Source organism: Ambystoma mexicanum, chromosome 12 (assembly GCF_040938575.1).
Source record: "Ambystoma mexicanum isolate Mex_15411 chromosome 12, UKY_AmexF1_1, whole genome shotgun sequence".
Taxonomy (NCBI): Eukaryota; Metazoa; Chordata; class Amphibia; order Caudata; family Ambystomatidae; genus Ambystoma; species Ambystoma mexicanum.
In genome coordinates, this window is record NC_090936.1 from 98,005,485 (window position 1) to 98,030,775 (window position 25,291).

Consider the following 25,291-nt stretch of genomic DNA (forward strand, 5'->3'; position numbering starts at 1 on the left):
CAGAGAAGTTGTCAATGGGCAACAACATTTGGCTTTCAAACCAGGAGCAAAAACAGCACAATTTGACTTTCCAATTTGGGTTCAGATTTTAGCAAAGGGTTTTAAGAAGCACTGCAAATCAACATGGGAGAAATAAGCAGAAAGAACCATGATAGTCAAAGGTGGTAGGAGTGAGTCCAGAAGGAGGGAACTAAACAATAGATCAGTAGGTGGCAATACTCAAGGCAGGGAGCAGACGGGGGCCTTTGTTGTGGGTCTTTAGTGGTCTGGGCAGTCTCCCGCCTCCCAGTTGCCCTGATTAGCCTATTTAGGCCCGGCAACCAATGGGAGAGAGAGCCAGGGCCAGGCCAGGCCAAAAGGCAGCAGCAGTTATTCAGGTCGGCCATGTTGGAAATGCCGAAAAACCTGTGGAAGGCAATGTAGAATGGAAGCAGAAAATGAAGAAAACCCAGAAAATCGATTTTAAATCCTTCAAAAAGATTGCTCTTGTGCAATCTTCAAGTTGCCCACCGCCCAACACGATTGAGGATGATTTGTGAGAAGCGTTACAAGCGCTGTAAAAATGCACAAATTAAAGGCTTATCAATGTTAATTGTGTGCAGAATCCAAGGGGTGTTGAAGGAAGGACGCTGTTAGCAAAAGCAGAATGAATTCAGGGCCCTGCCTCCACCCAGTGCGAAAAGGGACAGACCACCACAATCCAATATCTTGCTCCATTGCATCTCTCACTCCCAGCTCTGCGTAGTCAATATGCAGCTCACGGAAAGGTCCGATTGGGCGGAGCAATGTTCCCCTGAGTGTTCTGAGATTAATTCCTGAATGAAATACTTGACATGTACATTCGATCACCATTTTGTTGAGATATTCCTGCAAATTTGGTATGAATCAATCTTCTTGGAGATCAGCAGCTATGTGCGGTTTCGAACTATGTGCTGGTAAGTGCAATTGCTCAAATGCCATGTGCAGTAATTCTATAGGCATCACCACTTTTCCTGTTGTGTCCTGTCTCCACAGTATGTCAGTGGGCAACTGGGTGCACCCTTGTTTGGCCCACAGCTCTTGCTCTACACGTGGTGCTTTTTTGTAGCTCTACAATTTGGGCAATAGGTAGTGAGTTGTAGCCCTCTGCTTTGGGGTCGTCTTGTTTGCTTACCAATATGAATTCTGTGTTTATGGGAGTGGATAAATATGCTGCTTACTTTGCAGCTGCATTACCTGGAGATATTTCATCATTATTATGGGTATGTGCTTGGCATTTGGCCAGGGCCACTACTGGGGGTTCTGCAAGTGCTTCAATCAATTTATTTAACAGTTCTGCATGTTGCCACAGGGCTCCATCATCTCTCTTGAACCCCCTCCTTCTCCATCGAGTTAGTCCAACAATGACTGTATTGGTCACGTATGCCGAATCTGAATATATTGTAACTGAGCAACCTTTTGCAGCATGGAGTGCCTCAACTAATGCCACTAGCTCTGCAGCTTGGGCAGAGTAATGCATGGGTCAACTTTTTGGGACCAGTACTTAGTTTTCTCCATCTTCTAATCTTACTACTGCTGCCCAACATGTTTTCCCCAGTTTCTTGGCATATGGATGCTGATCCATCTCCGAAGTATACCTCCTTCTTGTAGTGCATTCTCCCTTGCTTTAGGAATGTCATCGCCTTCTTTGTAGGTTGCGCAGTCATGTCCTTGTGTAGTGCATGGCTCTGTGAGGAACGTGGCTAGGTTTAATGTTTTGCAGCACACATGAATATTGGGGCTTCAGAGGATGATTTCATAAGCAGACGCCCTTTGGGTGGTGTGGATTTTGAACTTTCAAGTATGGCAAATAGGGGGTGTTCCACGAAAACAGTGACTGAGCATCCCATGAAAATTGTTGAGCTCTTTTCAATCGTGAAGGCGGCAGCTGCAAGGGCCTGTTCGCAAGTGATATCACATTGCATTACAGAATCAAGTGTGCCACTATAATATGCCAGTGGCTTGTGACCCAAGGGTGTTTTTTGTGTCAATACAGCTGTCATTAGGGTCCCATTTGAGTGTGAGAACAGGTAGAATTCCTGCTCCTAGCCCAAATTGCGTAGCTGTGCTTCAGTTATTTCAAGTTGTCAAACGCTGTGTGCATTTCAGTGGTCCATGTTGTGTTCCGTCTTTCTGCGCTTCTTTTAGACCTTGTAACAGAGGCCTTGTGTATGCTGCATAGTCTAGTATCCATGCCCTATAGTAATTGCAAATGCCGAGAAACTTCTGCATGTCATTTACAGTATATGGTCTGGCTGAGGCACGCACTGTTGTAGCCTGATCGGGTATTATTCTTTTACCATCTTTTGAAATCAATTGGCCAAAGTACAGCAATTCAGTCCTACAGTACTATTTCTTTTCATCTACCTTGCACCCCTTTTGGGCAAGCAATTGGAGAAGGATAATGGAATCTTTTTGACAATTTTCTTCACTCTCGCTGCACACTAAAAGATCTACATATTGAATGACTGTACTCGGAACTTGAATATTGCAGAGACCTTTGTGCAATATCCTTTTGAATATGCTTGGGCTCTCACAGTACCCCGGGGGCAAACGCAGATGTTAATACTCTTCCCATCACTCCCCTCCTGTGTGAAGGCGGTGAGGTACTGTGACTCAGAATCAAGGGGCACTGAGAAAAATGCATTCTTCAGGTCCACCACCGTAAAGTGGGTGTCCTCCTTTGGAATGCTGCACAAAATGGATTGCGGATTCGGGACAATAGAACTCCTTTTGGACAATATCATTGAGTGGGCGAAGGTCCTGGATCATACGCCACGACTCCCCTTTTGCTTTCTTCATGGGGTACACCGCGATATTGCATGGGTAATTTGAGGGGACCATAATGCCTTGCTGTAATAGTGCATATATTTTCTTTAATTCCTTCCTCTGTTTCCCTAGACAAGGGGTATTGTTTTACCCTGGGCAAGACTGCTCCTGGTTTAAGTTTGATCTTTACTGGCCTTACTTCTATTAACTATCCCACGTCATGGGGACTGGTCGTCCATAGATGCAGCGGTACTTGTTGCAAATCTACGCCCAGAAAGGTGGTGATGGGCTGAGGAGTCATGAAGGCGTTCGGCACTCTACTGAGCCTGTACCACAATGTCGCATCGGATGCATATTTCTAATATGATCTCCCCATCAGTGAACAATTCCTCATCTGTCAATTCTTGCAATGGTATATTTGGATCAATACACAGAACCGTATGCCATTCACACCCATGGATATCCAGGCCAATGGCGACGATTTGTTTAGCTGACACCTGTACTCCTTGTAAATCTAGAGAGAATGGTACCGGGCACTATCTCTGGGGTCGCTACGGGGCAGAAGACAAAATCAGAGGGTACCCCCCAGTCCTTTCGTGTTAGTTCTGGCACTGCCCTCGCTAGCACTTGGATCCCATAAACCAGCAAGTCAGCATTTGTTGGAACTCCTCTGACTTTGATTTATTAGTTTCTTGTAGTGTGTATTAACAGTATTGCTCGGAAGGGGCACATTCCTGGGGTAGAACAAACAATTCCTCGGTCGGTAAATTTATATCGTCATGTCTAACTTGCTGAGCAAGTCTCGTCCCAACAAATTGACAGAACTTTCATAATAGAGTACAGGTGCGTGCACTATTTCCACCCTATCTTAACATCCCAATCTTCAGTATAAGGAACCGTGACCACAGCCCCAGAGAACCCTTGCGTGTCGAGATTTTTGCCAGATAACGGAAAATCACCTTCACATATGCAAGATTTCTCATCCCCAGAGTCCACCATGAAGATGAACTATGTGTTCCCTATCTGTACCCCCACCAGTCATTCCTCTTCTGGATCGAAGGTAGTGGATAGGACTGTACACGCAAGTGCTCTGTTGGCTGTGCTAGTGGGGATGCGTGTCCGTCCCAGGGCAAGAGAAAATATTTTCACTGAGTACACACGCCCCTTGATAAGGTGCCGGTGCACCGTTTGCGGTAGTGGCAAAAGGATTGGTGTGACGGTGTCATCTGGTTGGGGCGGTTTTGATGCGATTGCATATTAGGTGGGGGAGTGTTGTAGCCAGGTGGTGGTGGATGGTGTGGCTGTGCATCTTGCTCATATGTTCTGTACATGTTCTGTATGGGGTCCCTGGGTAGGAGTGTCCACATTGAGTGGGACCTTGATAGGGTTGGTTATACTGATAGTTACCCCCTTGTCTGCTTCGGCACTCCATGAAAAGTGGTGCCACCTCCCGCATGACAGGCATTGCCCAGCATTCCCTCCTCTGAGCTTGTAGCCCCCTCCTCTCTGCCCCTGGAACCCACCTCGTCCTCGTGGTTGCTTTCCTTGCCACCGGGGTCCTGTGTATCGTTGCTCTCATCCCCACTGCTCCTGTCTGTTGTCTGTCCATACAGCAGCCATCCTTGCTTTGGTAGCCACTGAGGCACCCCTGCCCCCTCTTCTCCCAGCTGCTGTGACTGCCGTGACCTTCACCTTCTTCGTCTTCAACAGTTTCACTTCTTCAGCTAATCTCCTCTGAATTTTTTTCTTTTTCTTTCTTTGATCCTTGTACAGTGGTGTACGATAATGCTCTGAATTTCCTGCCAACCTTTGGTTTCTATCCCTGCTATTTTGTCAAGGGCATTCTGTTCTTCCTTTCGGAGGCCTCGCTTTCTGATGAAATAAAATAGGGAGGTGGCCTGCTCCCATGCGGTGCCAGTCTCCGTGCACCACATTTCCTGCACCTGAACAATGAACTGCGTAGCAACTTCCTCGTCCCCCATAGTGCACTGCATTATGGAATGTAAGTCAGGGGTATCTGGGAAGGTTCTCCACAGGGAATCCTACACTTGTGCCCGAACATTGTTAAACAATGCCCCATCATGAATGTAATTACTTATTGTGACTGCTGGAAACCCAGCTTTCAACCACTTTGTCTGCTTGATCTCCAACTGCCGATACCAAGATGCTTTTAATATCTCCTATAACCAAGGGCACCCCTGCAGTGTTTTTCTCAAAGGCGGAAATCCATTTTGTTGTGCCTGCAGTCAGTGGGTGGAGGGATTTGAGGAGTGTATTCTTATCCATCTGTGCCCATGGTACGTAGTGGGGCCACCCTGCACCCTTGTGGATAAGGGGCATTTGCAATTTTGATTTCAACTTTCCTCCCTTCGGCCCTGTCACTTTCTTTTTCGCCAATGCCATCCTTCCCATGCTGTTTCGTAACCTCCCCTCCCATGTCTCTCCCACTATAGGGGTGGCCCACTGCACCTGCTCTATCCCTCCCACTGCACCTTCTTCCGCTTCAACAAAATCGCTCCAATACTCATCATCGCTTACTGAGGCCACAGTATCATAGCCCAAACTATCTGTTTCTCTTTCCTGTTGTACTCGTACCGTTCGTATGGGTCCACTGTCAATCCTAAATAGCAAGTCTCCAGATTTCCGTAAATCTTCAGGTACGGTAGGGGTCCCACTTTGAGGTGGGGGCCATCCTCAGACCCCTCCCCCCCCCCCCGAGTTGCTCGTAACAGAGCCAATGCTGTCCAATGTGGGCAGGGCTGGGGATTGATGGGGTGATAGGGCGGGGCTGTGCCAGGTGTATTTTGTGTACTTTCCCGGACACATGTCCGAATTGTATATTCTTCTGCTGCCCTTGTAAGCAACGGATATATTTTCTTTGGTTTCTTCTCCCATGTCTGCTTTTTTTTCCATTCTCCCCTACTTCTACCAATGTTTCTGCCCCTGTCTCCCTTTTAATTGGGACGGGCATCTCCGCAAACATTCTCCACAAATCTAGCACTTCCCTTCTATTTTGGAGCAGTTTCCCTTTATATTTGGCTGACAAGTATGTGGACCCATCCTCCGGCCAGGCATGCGATAGTCCTTCCCCCTTTGTTTCAGTTACCCACTGATTATGATACTTTTAAATTTGTTCACTGTACAGGGGCAGATGCTTACATATGAGACAGTGGAGTATTCTTCCCCATAATTGTGGTCCTCTCTTTCAGTTTACCGCCCCGCAATACTCGAGGGGCCTTCCCACCTTTGGTTATATTTGGGTCTCCTTCCCAGTCCACTTAATGACACTGTATGCTGTCTATCTCTTCTATTGATACACTATCTTTATAAAAACATTGAACAGTTTACAAACCTCCATAAAAACAGACCAAAACCGAGCAACAAAAAACATTTAGCCCGTCCACCTATTTATAGCATATTCACCTTTTCACATCTTAATCATGCACATCACTTCTGCCCCTTCCTATGCATATATCAAAAAGAACACTGAAAACAATTAGCTAAAACAACAACCACTACTTAATTATATGGGGCTCCTACTTTTTTTTCCTTTTTATTTATCCTCTGCATTGGTCTGGACAGTGTACCATCGTGCTGCCTTCTAACCTCTCTCGAAGCTAGGCTCCCATATCTTTTCTTTTTTCGCCTCTTTACTTCTTAAAATAAAAAATAAATGGCCATGTAAAAATGGAAAGCGTTTTCTTTCACTCTATCACTCACTCTCACTGAATCACTGCGTGTTCCTTCAAGCACACTGCAAGGACGAGCAAACTTCGGGGATTGAGGAATATGGAGCAATTTATACTCTTGTGCCCTTCCAAGAGCCTCAGTTTGCGGTCTATCCACAACATCTGGGCCTCTCCCTGGTGCCGCACCCGGCTCACGCGAGCAGCAGAGTATTCTCAAAGCCGGAACCCCCCAAGAACCTTTTTCTTCTGCGTATGCGTTATTGGGGACTGGTCAGCCGTAGGTGGGGGTGGCCTTGCCGGAGAAGCCCTGGATCTCGCTGCAATTACAGGAACTCGAGGAAATCCCGCAAAGGGGTCACCAAATGAAGACACACTCCCTCATATACACGTGTCTTCATGCAATGAAAAGTGAAAAACGACACCCCATAAGGGAATGAGACCAAGAGAGGAGTTGCAAGGATAAACAAACTTTTATATGAATTAAAATATGCAAGCAAAGAACTCTGCTGCCCGAGAGAGCACTGCCAAACGATATAGTCAGCTCCTTATGAGAGAATATTTCATCATGCATGATGTCATACTATAAGGTACAAAATTACAAGGTCGATTGATGGGCCTGTATGGCAGAGCCTGTTCTATAGCTGATACCAGGCTGTGATTGGCCGCTGCTTCCCAGTCGGTCAGATGGCATGTGGGTCAACTGGGCTACTCTGTGGTGAAGGTCAGGAAAAATATGAAACATGGCTAGCTAAGCTAAACAGGAACTGATAACATGAAGAATGGTGAACATAAAATCCTTGCATGAATGGGGGTACTTGGAGAAGATGGGCTAATATATTGGCCTTCCGACCTTTGCATTCAGGGCATCATCGATACCAGGGCCTCACTCCCAGGTGATGCCCTCTATGGGTTTGATCTACCTGATGGTACGTGAGGCATGCAGACGTGTTCGTTTTGAGGTGAATATATTGCAGCACAGGATTTTCTACCATGGGGGTTCTGGAATGGTCAGTGTGAGGGGGTCAGATGTGTATCTACATGAAAGAGACTGGAGGGCTCGGGACCGGTGCACGGTGGCTCCCACCCCCCTTTGGCCTACACTTATCTGTTTACTGCGGGGAAGGTGAGGGGGGTGGGGCAGGACCATCTCCTTCCCAACAATAGTTACTCTAATTTGTTGAAGAATTAAACCCTTCGATAAAAAAATCACCAATTAAAATTTTTGTAGATGTGTTTAATTGAGATCTAGAAGAAAGCGCAGTTTTAATTATTTATTTTTTTTTGCCTAGTCTGGAGTTGCAGCCTGACTGGGAGCAACATAGAGAAACCTAAGCACAGACACAATGACTGGTTCATAACTATTAATGATGCATGGTGTCAAAGACTCCATGATGGCTTTATTCAAAAAGTCATCCAACATCAGGTATGCCCTCTAGCTAATATTATTTCTCCGGCATTGATTTAATCCCGGAGATCAGCAATACTCGGGGAGATAAGGCGACAGATGTATTTGCGTTTCAGCATGTCACAGTTCAGGAATAGTGGCCCAAATGAAACCTACATCTTGTAAAGGTGACATTCTCCCAGCTTCCTATTTTAAAGATTACTTCACTGGCATTGCACCTTCTTTTACATCCTTTATAAATTGCTCTTTTCAGGAAGGACTGGGCTTTGAATCTATCAGAGGCCTGGATCTCTCCACTATTAAAGAAAGAGGGCCTAGACCCCAATGTGCCTGCCAACTATCGACCTATAACCAATGTTCCCTTTCTGTTGAAAGTTTATAGATAAGATCGCTTGTACACAATACAATGCCTATGTTGAAGAGAAGGGATTTTTGGCCCGTGGTCAATCTGGCTTCAAGAAGAGACCCAGAACCGAAACTGCTTTGGTGGATGTTAAATCCTGCCTAGCAGAAATTGTGGATCATGGTAGCGTGGCTATGCTACTGCTTCTAGACCTGTCCGCTGCCTTTGATTTAGTAAATCATGATATGATGGTGGACTGGCTGGCCAAGGACGGTAACTGCTCCAAGTTAGCAGCAAACTGGTGCAGGTCCTTTCTTATGCCAAGGAAGGCCAGGGTGGTTAGAGGGGACTTCCAGTCACAGCAATCCTTACTTAGTTGTGGAGTGCCACAGGGTTCCTGTGTCTCGCCCCTGCTCTATAACATCTATTCCAAGCCTTTATTTGATCGCTCAATGGCGTGGGTGTTAAGTTTGCCAATTATGTGGATGATACTCTGATCATTCTGGAGCTTACTAGATCCTATGAAGCAGATGCAGTAAAAATCAACAAGGTTTTCAATGCTGTTAAGGTGTGGATGGTGGAGAATTGTCTCGCTCTTAATGACAAGGAAACAGCGATCCTGATTGTTGTGAGTGCTGCAAAGCTGAAAAAACTATATGCCCAATATGAAGCCTTTGCTATCGGGGGCACTAAAATATCGGTCTCCAACTATGTGAAAACCCTAAGCGTCATCTCTGATTGCAACCTGAACTTTAGCAAACATGTGGCCTACCAGAGTCCCTGCTGCGCTTATGAACCAGCTACTCTGGCAGATATGCCTGTATCGGAAGAAAATAAGGCTCTAATAGCGACATCAACAATAAATTCCAGGTTGGATTATTGTAACGTGCTACTGGTTGGCTCTTTGCAAACATACGTGAAGAGACTGCAAACCATTCAAAATGGTGCAGTTAGAGCTGTGTGTGGACTGATGCGCAGAGATCATATCACTGCTGCCGCAGGAAGCTGCTTTGGCTCCCTTTCATCAGAGGATCTGCTTCAAAGCATCCAGTCTGGTGTATAAATGTTTAGCAGGTGACGCCCCAGGCTACATCCGCTCATATTATGAGGCTACTGCAGAGACGTGCCTTACGCTCAAACAACAAGTAACTGTTAATGCAGCCTAGATTTGCCTTAAAAAGATGTGGAGGCCTGAACTTTAATGCCTGGGCACCAAGGGTCTAGAATGATCTTCCACAGTCTCTGAAACAGTTGTCCTCAAACGACCAATTTTTTTAAAAAAAGCCTCAAACACGTCGGTTTGATGGAGGAGTACTCTAGGACTCGCACTTTCTCCGACCCCTCCCCCCCCCTCTCCTATTGCACTGCTTTTTGTGTTAGTTTTGGTCAAGTGAGTGCCCCCTGAGGCCTGCAGCTGTATTGGCGCTATACAAAAATTCATAAAAATAGAATATGAACAGGGACTTGCGTTGCTGGTGGGTACCCAGTGCCTGACTTCATAATTTCTTTCAAGACAGCTTTCACAGTTCCAGTTAAGGGGTCTGGCCTCTCATACTGGTTTTATCAGGTCTTACGCGTGCAGCGGGTTTATTCAGTGGTGCCTTTAGGCTTCTGGATCTCTCTGCACATGTCTTCTCTGGATCTTGATTCCTTCCGGGAACACTGATCAGCTTCTGCACCATGCATCCATTTGCCTTTTGTAGGGGAAGGTTAGGCCTTCTTGCAGAACCAGGTGCTCCAGTGGGACAGCTGAAACACACAAACGGCTCAAAGGTAATGCTTACAGACAATGGTGTGCCAACGCTGCTTCTTAGCCCTCTTTACCTCATAGCACTCGTTTGTTGGAGCGTCTTTTCACCATAGTTGGTCTTTAATGGTAACACACAAAGGGGAGTCCCCCAAATCAACCACTTAGAAAACTGATTCAATAGCCTAGTTTTTACATAAAGCTGGCCATATTTAATGGGCTTCTGATTTGCCTCAAAAACAGCACACAAGAAGTTGTGTTTATATATAATTATTCATAATTTATTACGTTGGCCATGGCTCCTACAACTTCAACCATAAAAATGCTTATTAATCCTGTTTATATTTTTACTGATAAAACAAAACATATAGGTGAATAAAACATTCATAAATTCACTAATTACCTATGTCTCAAATCGCATAGTTTGCATTTAGCAATACATTATTTACAATCATATCACTTTTTACAAATTTGTGCGTGAAATGTGCAAACCGAGGAGAACAAATCCCCAATCTGGTAAATAAGTGAAAATATAAAATTTAATAGGCACATGGATTGGTGACGCAATGGAATAATCCAATTAAGGAAAACACAGAATCCTGTTTTACTAGCTCTATATATATCTAATAAATCAAAAACATCCTCAATTTTCCAGTGCCACATAATCTAAATATAACCACCATTATTGAAGCCCAAAAACACATCCCGGGTCTATGTCCCCAATATCGATGTTGGACCGTGCTGATGAACTTGACACGGTATTGTAGAAATGACGTTTCGGCAGAAGATAAGTAAAACTGCCTTCATCAGGACCCCAAGGGAAATGGAGCTCTGTGGATGGGATACAATACATTTTACTGCCATATAAAAGACAACCTTTAAAATCCATATCTAAAATATTTAGATAAGAAATGTACAGATAAGAAAAAGGGGAAGAAAAGAACAAAAACACTAGGATTTTTTGTCCTTCTATTTGAATACAAAATTAAAACAAACTACTTCTTCCCAAAAAGTGTGCCATCACCCAGGTTTATAGCGGCCAACAATGTATGTCTACATACATTTCCTAACCATACCAAAGGGAGCCAGTCACCAGAGAAAAGAAAGGAACAAACCTCAAATTTGTTACGTGTTGCAGGGAGTAAAGGCCAGCGAGACCGTGCGTGCCACCCAAAAAGGGCCCAAGTGTGCCCCCAGCCCATATTCTCCAACAACTAATAGTTATGAAAAGCTTACTATGCACTCTCAGTGGAGGCACTCGGAAAAGTTGTTGCTTCATAGGTGTCATCCCCAAAGATCTCATCTCTAATTTTTTTCACAGACCAGAAATGTTCAATTCAAATAGGAGTAAAGAGACCACATGCATATTTATTATACACAAGTCCTCTCTATAATCAGGATTCCAGTCCTCCATTGTTGCTGAAGTCTAGGGGGGTAGATTACTATTTACCCCAATTGTAAAAGATGTGGGGATAGCATCCCATTGGAAAAGTCAATTAATCTGGACCAGACCGGGGTTGGAGCGGCGTAGTCGCAGATAGATATAGAGTTCCAGGCCATTTTCCGAGAACTGAAAGAAAATCTGACTCATTAGCCCTGAATGCGGAACATTTTCCTGAACAAACTAGCCCCCTTTTATTAACATGGAGCCCTTATCATAATCCTGTACACGCCTCATATAGTGCACAACTCATACACCACTGAAACTGTATGACAAATTCAAACTGAGCCAATACAGCATCCTCTTAGCTGCAAGATACTGCAGATCTTTCTTTCCAGACCATCCATGCCAAGAAATGCAGAAAACGAACTCTACATCGTAACGCTGCATTTAAAACATGCAGCGCGATCACGTGAGTCTGCATACACGGGGCTAATGGAGATAAAAATAAGACTACGTCCTTACTGGCAACATGCTTTGCTCTGTTATAGGAAACCTAGATTTGGTTATGGTCCTGTAGTTCTTAATTAACAAGTAAACATTCCCATTCAGCCTCCATCAATGGATCTTATCACTTGTACCAGATTGTCATAGATGCCCCACAATCGGCAAATAGCAATGTTCTTATTATTAATGGTGGCCTTGCTCTTTCAATAGTTGTTAAGGAATTCCTTTTTTTCATTTGCAGATCCACATCCAGCGTCTTGGATATTGGAGATTGTCTTTTGAAGAACAGCAATTGTAAAAATGTCAAATGTTTCAACAGAAGGGGCATCTTTTTTTAATTTTTTTTTTTTTTTTTTTTATTAGTACCGGACAGATCAGACAATGTTGTGTTTGCAGAGAATAAACAAGTGTTTAGGTAACTCATACAGTAGTTGGTTAACAGCGGATAGAACACATGTTTTGGTAGCGGGACGGCCCACGACTACCTCATGAAGAGAACATCCAAGACCTGGATGCCAGGATTTAACACTTTATACATTGCTATTTCTGCATATAGTAGAAGGCAGGCCAAATCGGGGTAAATGCTACCTTGTATTATTAACAATGCTCACTGCAGTACTGTTCTATCTGGCAAATGCTTCTGGTTATTTGCTAAACCTACATACTATCACTAACCTACTATTAACATATTTCTCTTTGCCAGGGAGGCAACTTTAATAAACTATGGCTGTAATGCTTCAGAAGGTTGCTAAATAATGCCCTTTGTTTCCTTTTGGGCTTCCTAACTCTCACCAATGCTACAAGACACGCATACTAAACGGTTCTAAAATATGCAACCATGGCTGATCTTAAGTTTTAGAGTTACTCCCCACTTGTAGTGAGCAACCCTACACATTGCTTCTGCACCTTCATATGATGGGCCCTAAGCATAGAACAACATTATATGTGAATACATATTTGGTAATTTGCATTTTTTTTTCCTCATCTTACATTTCTTAGCCAATAACCATCTACATATTTCTCAGTCCGTTTCCATCCTTGAGGGTCTTACTCGGTGGCCTTAGCCTAAAAAGTTTGCTCTATCTCAAGAATATTATCAGCACATTTCTTCTGGCGGTATGTAATATACATGTGTAATACAACGGACTGTATGATTGCCTTTGCAATTTGGTCATTAAAAACATAACGTTTTAATTCATTTTATGGGAGGGGTAGCAAGTAACAGGATTTAGGGTATCGCAACGCTACATGGTAATATTTGAAACCAACAATGTCAGCTCATATCTTTTCATCCTGAAATGTTTTCATGTGCTGTGTTTTGTTTTATTCGAAAACATCAATTGCACGTGGCACAAACAATGTAACTTGATGTCTTAATAGTATGGCACCGGCCTGTTTCACTGAAAAGGCTGCAGCCACTACAGCCTGTAAACCATTTGGAAGTGCTTTTGCCACTGGGTCCAATGTAGAAGGAAAAATATGCACATGATCTGGTTTTTTTCCTTTCTGTTGAGTTGGTACATATACTGCACAGGCTTGTTTTTCATGTGCAAACATAAATTGACATACCTAAAAACAGGTATGCAGCAGTCCATGGCAAGGGAACTGGGGTGAGATGCATGCAAACGTTTTTAGCAAATCCATTCCCAACAAATGTAAAGCACATTTATCAGTGACAACAAGCTGAACCATGCACATTTTAAGACGTATACTGAACTGTACAGGATCAGATATTTGGACTTTGGACCGGCCCTACACTGTGCAGTCTATTGTGCTAAAGTCCTTTTCATAATGATTCCTAGCTGAATATTGCTTGCCTTGCCTAGGGTGAAAATATGTATGCTGTTGCATTAGTGCTCTGGTTTTTAATTCCTCCATTTTCTTCTCCTTCTCCCCTTCATCATTAGCATGCTAATTGGCATAATACCTAGCCATAGTCGGAATCTGGGCAGCAGTTTGAGTTGGCCATGTAGACTCATAGGTTTGTATATCTTTCTGTAGGTGAAGCAACAATCCCTCTATAAAATGTGAACAAAAAGCTTTCTGGCCATGCAACTAAATGAGGTAAATGCTTCTTTTTGTGCAAAATATCTTTCAACTGACTCCCCTTCTTCCTGTCTGCAAGCAGTCAATTTGTCCCAATGCATTTGCTTGCAGGGAACCACTTGCTGGATACGTGTTATTAGCAATGCTGCAAGAAAGATTGTCTTTGGACAATTCCCAGTACTCCACCTTTCATTTGCTGCCTCGGTCACCTCATCCCACTTTATGACAGGATCTAAACTGTCTTGCATTTTGCATTGGCGCCATATATGTGCTGGCAGAGTACATGAGAACAACTGATCTATAATCTCCCAATCTGAGGGAACTTGTTTTAAGTACCCGATCTGTCTGGGTGTACCACTGTTCTGCATTTTGTGTAATATCTGGATAATCTTTGGTAAAAGATAGTAATCTCATACGGTTCCAAGGGACATGGACCTGGTGAGTCGGGTTCTCCGTATTAAACCCAGGCACCTCTCATTGGAAATTCTTGAGTTACCATAGAATTTCATGGGGCATTTATGATCCATAATAAAAATGTTCCCACTATTGTGGGACAGAATTTTGTCTGAGGTTTATGCTCCTTTACTGCTTGGTCTACAACCTCATAATTTTCTGGCAGGGGATACACTTCCTCCTTAACGTTTAACGTTTTATGCAGCTCCCACATGTTTGCCCAGCCTTTGTACTATTGTAAATAAAAGTGCATCTTGCTCCTGGGACACATACACTTTAGCCTGTTCCACTCCTAGTAGGCAATGTTTTAGCTAGACAACACTACCTTTTTTGCGGGGTCTGTCATGGGCTGTAATCCTACGGCCACAATGTGGCGAGGAGATTACCTCATCACCAGGTACTGTATAGTGGGTGGAGGAGACCTTTTTTTACCATTAAATATTCTAACAATGGATCCGTCTCATCCTTGATCTTTTTTGATTCTGGTGTTGGGGCTGAGGGGTAAGCCGTCGCTACATATACACCCTTCATTGTTATTAAAGCTTTGTTGTCTCCTTCGTAATCCTTAATTATTTTTCTCATCAAATGTGCGCTTTATCTCTTTCAGATTGTGATTTTAAGTTTTTTTAATCTGTGCTGCCTTCATACATTTTTGCCTATAAAAATCTTCATTGCTTGTAGACTTCCCATTGTAGGGGCCCGATAGCCTTGTCACCCTTAGCAGTTAACACTTCCCTTTTTAATATCCTATTTTTTCTAGGTCAAAAGAACCATAAATTGGGAATTGCAAATCGGGGTTGTTGGCAGTTTATTCATGCCCTTTTTGCAGAAACACTGCCCCCCAAGCCTTATTTAATCATTCGCTCCCATCCTGGCGTTCCTTCCAGTGGAGTAGACACATGTTTTTCTATTTCTTGTTGACTCTTACAACATTTTAATCCCATCTGGATCGCTTAATTTGTACATTGTTTCCCCTTTTCTTTTCTGTTCACAAGATTTGCTTTGATAATGTCCCACTTTAAATACAGTGTGGCCACAATCAATGCAGTTTGCATACTCATTTCATGAATCCTCAATCCCATGATTTCAACGGTGTACACAGTGGATTAACGTATGGTTCATTTTAGCAATAAGTTTACGTAGAAACTCGTTATATTTCAAATCGTATTTCCCTATGGTTCATTAACAGTATGCTTTCCACAGGGAACACATTATTACATTTTCATAATATCAAACCATTAAATATAATTCTGGAACATGCTCACCTCATTTTCTGCAGTATTCTGTTGCAGTGCTTCAACAGAAATGTTAATTCCTTTTTTTTTCACGCTGACCGGGATCCTCGGTTGCAGAGATCAATTGTGTCGAAGACATCAGCTGGTGAATGAAGGTGTGGCTGCAAGTAAAGCTGCGGTGAACCCCACTTCCGACACCCACCTTTGCCTCTTCTCTGACCGTGGGACGTTTAGTCCAACTGGATCGTTACTGCAATGAGGTCTCATCTGGTGGTGCTAATTGTGGAAAAATACTTATTTGTATTCCCACCTATTCTCAGAAAATAACTTTAATGCAAAAATGAAACCACTGGAATGGAACTTTATTTTATTCTCAGACACAGGGGAACAGAATCTTAGTTATATTCTCAGACACCGGTTTTATTATATAGCTGCCAATTTTGCCATGGGAACCACCTGCCCTCTCTAACGGTCTGCTCTCCCTCATTCAAAGGAGAGCCTTTATACATTTCGGAGCTAGCGTACAAAAGGTGTTTAACCCTGGATAAACTTGCACTACAGCCAGGGCATCAACTTACTCTCTTGCAGCTGGTCCTAGGCTATGCAACAGACTAAAACTTGCTCTGTAAGCATGAATGGTTAGCTGAATCCATACGTAGGCATTCACTTAAATTGCAAGGTAAGTAGTTCTAAAGCAGGTTATGTTCAGTGTCCTGTTTCAGAGAATGTCAAAACCCGACATCCAAAGCCTACATTATAAAATAAATAGCTCAAACCCTGTGTGCACCTTTTCATCCTTGCCTTTCCCTCCTCTCTCTAATCTCTTCCCCTGCATTCCTGGTATTTTCTTCATCCCATACCTGGGAAATGTACTTTTTGGAACACTCAAGATTTGTTTTATTAACTTCCATTTTTGCCATGTTTCACCATCAATCCCTTGGGAGCTCTAGCTCCTTTATGAATTTACTCTTCCCTTGTGTTAAAGTATGCATATATCTGAGCACGTACCACCGGGACATGGACAAGCTACTAGGATGGTTTTTGGAGTAGATTGCTGCCGATTGAGTGGTCTGACCATTTTGTTCTTGCTGGCAGGTAAGGCTGTGCGGTTGATGCTTTCTGGGCTTCTTTGTTTGGTATTCCAAAGTAGCTGCATGATACCCTCCGAACAGGAGAGGTCTTAGTGAGGGTTATAGAGAGGTGTGAGTCAAAGAGTAAGGAACTCGAGTGATTTGTGAGTCCCTGAGTGAGCCATTGATGATCAAGATGGCCCAAGACAGATGCAAATATAGGTCTGTATCTACAAACATCACACTGCGCCATTACCCACGAGAAAAAGGGAAGATTCCATTTTGCAGATATTGCAACTGTGGAGAAAAGTCAGGAGCTGCCTTCAAGCACTGTGTGCGATAGGTCCATGATGCTGGCTAGTTGATATTTTGGTGGAAGGATGTGACTGATAACAAGTATGGGCTGTGAGCAAACCACTTTCTGGTTAGTTCATAGCCTGGGTCGTCATATGAGTGAGACCGAAATATGGTTGTAAACAGGACGATTGTGTGCATGTTTCTCGTTTTTCATTTGACAAGGACAAGTTACGGTGCTTAAAAAACAATTTGTGGGATCTATGTTTCACTGAATGCAAACTCAGAAGAGAATGAGTATTCAGTTGGTAAAAGATGATGATGCAGTTTGATTTTAGTCTTCTTTGAGACCAGTGCTTTAAATGTTAAGGAAATGTAAACAAAGACAATGCTATGTGCTCTGAATTGGGGTTAAGCTTTACGAAAATGAAAAGAAATGAAGTAGCCTAGCCCTGAATTATGATGTAAAATGTAGCAGAGGGGTGCGGTCAAGATGGCGATACGGGAGCTCCTCCCTTGGTCTCAGTTTACACTAAGCTGGAAATACCATACACTAGTAGACTTTGTACCCTGGACGCCCATCACAGGACAGTGTATGGCTCAGGGGAGAAGATTGCTTTACGATGAGTAGTAGAAGGCAGTTTGTAAGCGCCCGAGACCATCACACAGAGTCAGAAAGTATGGAAAAATTATAGGCCGTAAACTCTAATCATAATTTATGAACCAAACTCCAGATGTGTGTTTTTGTGCACTTCAGGGTCAGGAGGAGAGATGCCCCTTACGCCAGGATTTTCCTGATTATAGTTGCCAAGTCCCAGGTCCGGGAAGGTGGGACCTGAAACAATTCTGGCTGGCTCCTTCTCTTTCTGGGTTGAGGGCAGCTTCCACCCTGACCTTGCCACCACACCTGAGTGTTTCTACTGCCGCTCAGGTTCCCCCCACCCCGTATCCTCACTTGCTTCCTTTTTCTGTTAAGGCATTGAGAATGCCTGTTGAAAATGGCTCCATTTCTTTGACAGATAAATGCACCCCTTCAATGTGGACTAGATCCGGATTGCTGAGTGTTATCCCCAGTGCTCCAGATAAGATTTTGAGGTGGGAGCATTTTACTCCCCATTTTTAAACTTTGAGAGGAAAAATGACACTTCTCTTGCAAGACAGTAACATGTATGTGACATCCAGCCGACGTGTGCAAAAAGGGTATGGAAATCATCACAATGCAGCAGCTTTTGCAATTGTGACATAATACACCTTTCATTATTTCTCTAAGGTCTGGCCATTTGATCTCTCTAGTATATATTTAAATGTTGAAAATACAAAAACCTAGCCAATTACATAGTAAAGCAAACCTGAATTGTATTGTGTTTTTTGAGGTTCGATAGCAGAATTGTCTTTAGATTTTTAATGAAAGTCCTCATTTCCTGGAGCTATTACTACCTAATGGTATGATAAAACAGTGCAGAGAGGCAAGGACTCAATTCTAAATTCTATACCTAATCTCATGGTCAAATGCTATACATGAAACATATTTATCACAGTTATCACCAAAGTGAACTTGGTACTCCTTTATTAACCTCGAAGGAATGAAAGGCTAAGTTGGCCTGGCCGGGATTCAAACCTGCAACCTACAGATCGCAGCAACGAGCACTCAACCGGCCCAGCTACCATATTAGCTAACATCCTTCAGTGGTCGGTAAGCAGAGTATCGAATGAGGAATATTAATCACAGTGCCTAGAAGACGAGCCATGTATGAAGCGCTACATAACGTTAAATACCTTTCTTGATTATCACAGGGACGGTTATTGCTGAATTTCTCTTTCGATTTCAAATGTAACTTTCATTTGTTTTTGAACAGCGCTTGCACTTCCTGGAGAGTCAGGTTTTGGATGTTTTATTTGTCTTGAAGATTTTGAGAGGCTATATCATCTGTGATTGGTGTAATGTCAATCACTCACCCTTGAGCAAAGACTCTGCTGCCACTGACCATTTACAGTAATGTATCCCATTGACTCCAAGGTTGAATAGATGTTAACTAGACCGTGCATACTCATGATTTTACACACTGTTTTAATAATTTGAGTGTTAATTAAATTGTAGGTGTAAAAATGATCTGCCTCTGCATGATTATGCACACAGCACAGGAACTCACAATTGTGCAATACTGGGTTGCTTTCACTAGAAAAACCTAACTTGATACAAAAGATTAATTCTTAATTGCAGCTTAGTTTTCCATCTTATTAATTATACAATCCTAAAATGCTAGGAAAATAAATATGCACAGTGGTTATGTTTGCTCCATGAGCATCTACACACACAACACAGCAGGAGCTGAATTGAAAGAGACCATTCCTTTTATCGGTGTGCAGTTTCTTTTTTTTTTATTTTTTTAAAGGCTTCAGAGAAATACATTCTGTTTCAGTCTTTTCACCATGGCTTTCAATTACATACATGCAGATAGAAATCAAAATTGGCGTTCTGGTTTCTGTCAAGGATCCTGACATTTGCACTACCTTCTGCTCTAAACTTGTGTGTAAATTTACACGGAAAATAAAGCTGTTGTATTTACAAGATTTTCATGCATCAAAGACTTCATACAAACCTTATTTGGAGGCCTGGTTATCACGCCTGTGCCTGATTGGGTTTAGCCCCCTGCTCTTGCAAACTCCCGCTGATTGTTTTGTTCAGCTTCCTTCTGGCTATATCTATTGCTTTGTTGTAGTTGGCCACTCTCCATTGCCTTCTGGGAAATATCTCGGGTATTAATATTTCTGTGTCCATCCAACAGTGTGAAATACCTGTCATTGAAGTGCACATGTCATAGTTAATTGTTTTCTCTCCAATTTGACCAGGTCATTACCCCCCAAAGTGGATTACTAGATCTTCAGGGGGGTCTATTCTCGTGGATATCCTCCCATATCATGCCTGCGGTGCCTCATCAGGCGGGGATAGTTTAAAAAAAAATATAGGCTGTGTCCTCAAGCCACCTTCTGTTTGGGCCACAAAGGAGCGCCCTATGGTCCAATTAGAGCTGAAAGGAACATCACTTGTCAATCAGTAAGACGCAAAAAAGGGGGCTTTCTCAGTGGCGGTACCCAAGGCCTGGAATGATCTTCCACCCGATCCTAGATTCCAGATCAAGCTCGAACCATTTAAAAAAAAGTTAAAAACTTGGTTGTTTGTCTTAACTTTCTTTGGTTTCTCCATATGAGCTTCTGGTGCGAACCCCTGCCTGGCTACCAATCAACCCCCATCATTCTTGCTCTTTCACGGTCGACTTTTTTTTTTTTTTTGTCAGCGCCCTCATGCCTGTGGGTCCAAGGCTGCCCTATACAAATAATTTAAAGTAATCTAACTATTCCGTGTTTGGAAGTTTAGATTGATGTGATACTGGTATGGGGAGATCTGTTGGTATTAACTGGATTGATCATAAACTGGATGGTTTTGTAGATTACAGGATGCATGAGATAAAGAAAAATTCCTCTGACATGAGGGCCTGGGATCATCTCTCCTGCCTACATATTTGTTTATATTTGTATTCCCCCTTCCGCCCCCCCCCCTCCTCTATGCAATGGAAGACTATTGGAGAAGACCTAGGGTGAAGGTGTAATGTTAGATTAGTTGTGTGTACACCATGTGGCTGCATCTCTTGTTGAGGCCTTTGCTTCTGTTGTGTTTTGCCTTTTCTTGTATTTATTTTTTGGTAAACCTACATATTGTGCAATATTAACAGAATGGAATACAATAGGCATTGAAATGGGGGGTATGTATATGAAGAAGTCTGGGACAGCTATCAACAAAGGCAACAATGAATAAACATTACAAGATACCCTAACATTTTCATAACTAATTACAGCATCCTTCCCCCCATTTATTCTATCATCAAAATAAACAATCACGTGGTATGACGCACAAGGAAAACCAGACAGACACAATTTTAAATCTGGAATAATAAGAAATTATGGATAAAAAATGTATCAGGCTTGAAATACCTTCTGAGCAGCAGACACATATGTAATTGTTAAAATGGCTTTAGATTAGCGGTGTTGACTGTCTGAGCAGTCGTGCAGTGCCTTGGACATCATGGCGAGCCACGACACTGCCTTTATCACTTGTTTCAGGTCCAGTGCAAGGGTTTACTTTTCCATTCATAACTGGGCCTTCCTGAAAAGTTGCAGGAAAGTGGAATCATCGGAACAAATCTATTGACACGGACACTACTGCACCTCGCTTATTAAAGTAGAATGGGGTGCTGCAGTGGGGCTTGAGTGCTAGGTAGCACTATTAGATGGGTTCATAGTGAAAAGACTGAAAATAAAAATATTGAAAAAAAGGTCGAACCAAAAAATCTCAAAGAAAAAAAATCAAATTTTTTTTCAATACGTTTTTTTTTCGAAATGGGGGGGGGGGTTCCCCCCAACCCCCCTTTTTCATTTTTATTTTTATTTTACCCCTTTTTTTTACTTACCTGACCCCACAAATACATATAAATAAATAAAAAATGCAATTTTTTTTCCGAGATTTTTTTTTCAGCCTTTTGACTGACCACCTATTAGATGTTGTTAATATCCTACCTCTGTGTGTTGTACGTAATTGTGATTGTAGTGTATAATCGGGGTTTCTGACGGGTCTGTACTGTTGAGTGGGTCATGCTACTGACTTGCCATTTGATCACAGGTTGTGTGATGGCAGGGCTAGTGATGAAGGTAACAATGGATCTTTGTTTGACACAGAAATTAATGGCATACGTGAACTGGGAGTATGTGTTTTTAGCATTGACTCGAATGAAGGAGCGTAATCGGGGAGATTTCAGCATATATTCTTGAACGGTTCTTCCAGGACCGTTGGGGGAACAGGTTTCAGCTTCACTACCTGGGCGATGTTCTCTATTTCCTGCCATAAAAAGGGAGCGTGTAGGAGTGTGTTGTTCGTGCAAGCGAGCATCGGTGTGGATGATTGGGACCAGTGAGCTGCAGACCGTATAATCTGTGCGGTTGGTGTTCTGCATGGAAGGGGTGCTGAGTTGAAAAGAAGAAACTGAGGACCAGGGTAAGGTGCACATTCAATCAAACTGCTGTGGAACTGGTTCTAGGGTAAGCGTTGTCTCAGACTTAGGCTCAGTTTGGGAGCTCTACTCTGACAAACCCATTGCTTTTAGAGGGTAGCCCTACGCACCCGTGCTTCGCGTTTGCCATGCATGACTTGAGCTTTTGTTTTGGACCCTTCTGAGAAACCATGTCCGTAGCCTGAAATTAAGCGTATGGGCTGAATTTGCGATAAATGGGCCTAGAAACGGGGAACCTAGGATCAAGGGAGAAGATAGAGTATGAAAATAGGGTTGGCGCACCGCTATTAGAAATCCAAAGCAGCCTGCAACTAGTTGACCGTTCATCATCTCTGAGCCATCAGTGGAGGATTTCTTTAGGAACCCTATTACCAGTGAAGATCCGAGTGAGCCTGGTGCAATCCGTTGTGTCCATGAAAAGCTCTCCAGTTCCGCATTGTGGCCCACCAACCTGTCTTTGCACTCTGTTGATGGTGGCTCATTTTGCTCTTGCAAGTCAAATAATCTGTTGAAATGTTTTTGAGCAGGTCAAAGAAATGTCATTTCTTTGTAATAATAGCAACTCTGCTTGGATCCAATGAATTAGTGTAATGCTGATGAAACAATTGGTGCCATTTTGGCATCACCTTACATTAACGATATATTACCCGGTGCCGGACACACAAATGCATAGATCTATACGCCAAGTAATCTCAAATGGTGACTACACCACACCTTAACAGTAATTAGCAATTCAACAAAGGCAAAGCAAAACTGACAAGTGAAATGGGTGAGACGTGGTTAAAGCAGATATAATACAACTGGCCTTCAGCAGTCCTTCCCATGGCACCTAAGTACATCTGAGGTCCCCTAAAGGCTCAAATACCAGGTAAGTACCTGGTGGACGGTTGCAGGGGTGGGGGGGGGGGGGGTTAGTAAGTCTTAAAGGGCTGCTGCACATGTTTTTGCTTCCGCCAGTAGTTAAGTAACATTTATTTTAAAAAGCACACTTTTTGGACCAAGGTTTTACAGTCATTGTAGTGGTGCACTCCTAATTCCACCACATTAGGAGTTACTCGGGGGAGTATGAACAGGTAGTTTTATGCAGTGGACTTTATGCCAATGCAGTCCCTATGGTGGGTGGTTGGGTTAACAAGAGTTGTACGTACTCTAGCACCCGAAATCCTATTTCTGAAATAACCACCACTTTGGTATTCAGAATCGCTATGGCTACTTCTGTGAAATACAATGAGGTTGTCCGGTTTTGTGTAAGTAAAGTCTGACTAGACGGCTTTAGTTTATTTATTTATATAGTGCACCAAAGCCATGGGTAACAGGGCGCTTAAACTTAGGTACAAGGTAGGTTACAGATCACTTTACGAACAGGAACAAGTATTTACGGAGATACAGGATTCAGAGGTATTCATATTTACAGTTAATATACAGTCATTGCAGTGCCCAAAGGTGCAGGCGCCTAACAAAAAGTACAGTTTGTCTATGCAGATGAATACTTTAAGTTGTGTAAAAAGAGTGTTTGCTATGTTGGCTAAGCTAGATGAGTGTTTAGGCGAGAAGCCAGGATTTTGTCTTGGCACTGAAAGACCAAAAAGAGGGTCCTGCTCTGATGTCAGGAGGGAGGTAGTTCCAGCATTTGGTCGCAAGCACTGGGAGCTGGAGCCTCCTGCCGTTTTAAAGTTGTATTTAGGGATGGTAAGTTGGTTGCGGTAGTTGGATCTAGTCGGTCTGTTGGAATAATGTCTAGAAAATTTATCTGTCAGGTCTTTCGGGGCGTGTTGGAGAGGAATTTATGGGTGATGACTAGTGGATGTAGTGTAATTCTGTTGCATACGGGTAACCAAAGTGCATCCCTTTTGAAGGAAGAGATATGACTGGAGTGTGGGTTGTTTAGGGCCGTTCTTAAGGCATTGTTCCGAAGAACGTGGAGTTTAAGTTCTGTGAGGATGACCCAAGGAATAGGGTATTACAATAATCCAGCTTCGAGACGATCAGTGCTCTCGCTAGAGTGATACAGCTGTTGGTAGATAAGGAGGGTTTGCAGGCATTTATGAGTTTGTTGGTGTAGGCCGTGGATGAGGCTGTGTTTTGATATATAAGAGAGCTGTCTCAGTACCGTTTCTTGGTCTGAAGCCGGACTGTCGGAGGCCTAGTAGATTATTGTCTTCCCGGTGTTTTTGGATTTGGTTATAGGCAGCACGGTCTTGAATTTTTAAGAGGAAAGGTACCGTAGTAATGGGCCTATAATTGGTGGGCATATTGGGGGCTAGGTTAGTTTTATTTAGAAGCAGCATGACCCAAGCTTCTTTGAGGTGATCAGGGAGGAGTTTACCAATGTTGTTATGAGTGGTGCTCATTCTCTTGCTCCCTCCTTGATGAATGAGGCTGGGCATAGGTCACCCCGACAGTTGGAAGGTTTTATCCCAAGGATGATGTTTTCAACTTCCTCGATGGAAACTGGCGAGAAGTGGAAGGCTGTGCATAGTGGAGGTTGGTGGCTGTAGGTTCAGTGTTATTTGCAGTGTTTTCGTTTTAATTTTGTAATAGAGCTATTTTATCTGCGAGGGCCTCCTGAATATTAGCACACCATGCAGCATCTTTCACACAGGCTTTGGTAGGTGGAGCCTGTGACTCTACCTAAGAATAGTGAAAAGTTCATTTGTACTTGATTTAGCGTTTTGGATTCTTTCGTTATAAATTTCGTTTTTGGTTCTGATGATGTGGCCGCATTGACACATTTTTCTTTGTCCGGGGTGGAGGGAAACTTTCTCCAAATGGTTTCAGCTGCGTTTTTTTTTTTCTTTTTTTTTTGGCAGAGCAATTTTAGGCCTGCGGTAAACCATTTATTTAGATTGGATGTAGGTTTGGCCTTTCAAAGTTTTAATGGGGCAATCTTATTAATTGCCTGCTCCATTGTGGTGGTGTTCCTTTTGACTAAGTATGTCGGGTCCTTGTCAGTATTTGGTGGTAGATTGGAGATGGGCTGTAGCAAGGGCAGTAAGTGGTCCAGAGTTAAGTTGCGCTTGTTCCTGGATATGGTGGAGGAGCAGTGGTTGCGCCAGGATCGGGGCAAGTTTTTTTCCTGAATGCAGAAGGTGATACAATGCTGGTCGGACCATGCACATGGTTCATTGTTGAGGATAGTGGTGGAGCAGTTGTGGTCTGCCAGCCAATCCAAAGTTCTACCTTTGTCATGGGTGGGGTTCAGTGATGCGTAGTTTGAAACAAGTTGTGAGAGGGTATTCTCAAGGGAAGTGGCGTTCATATCTTTAGAGTT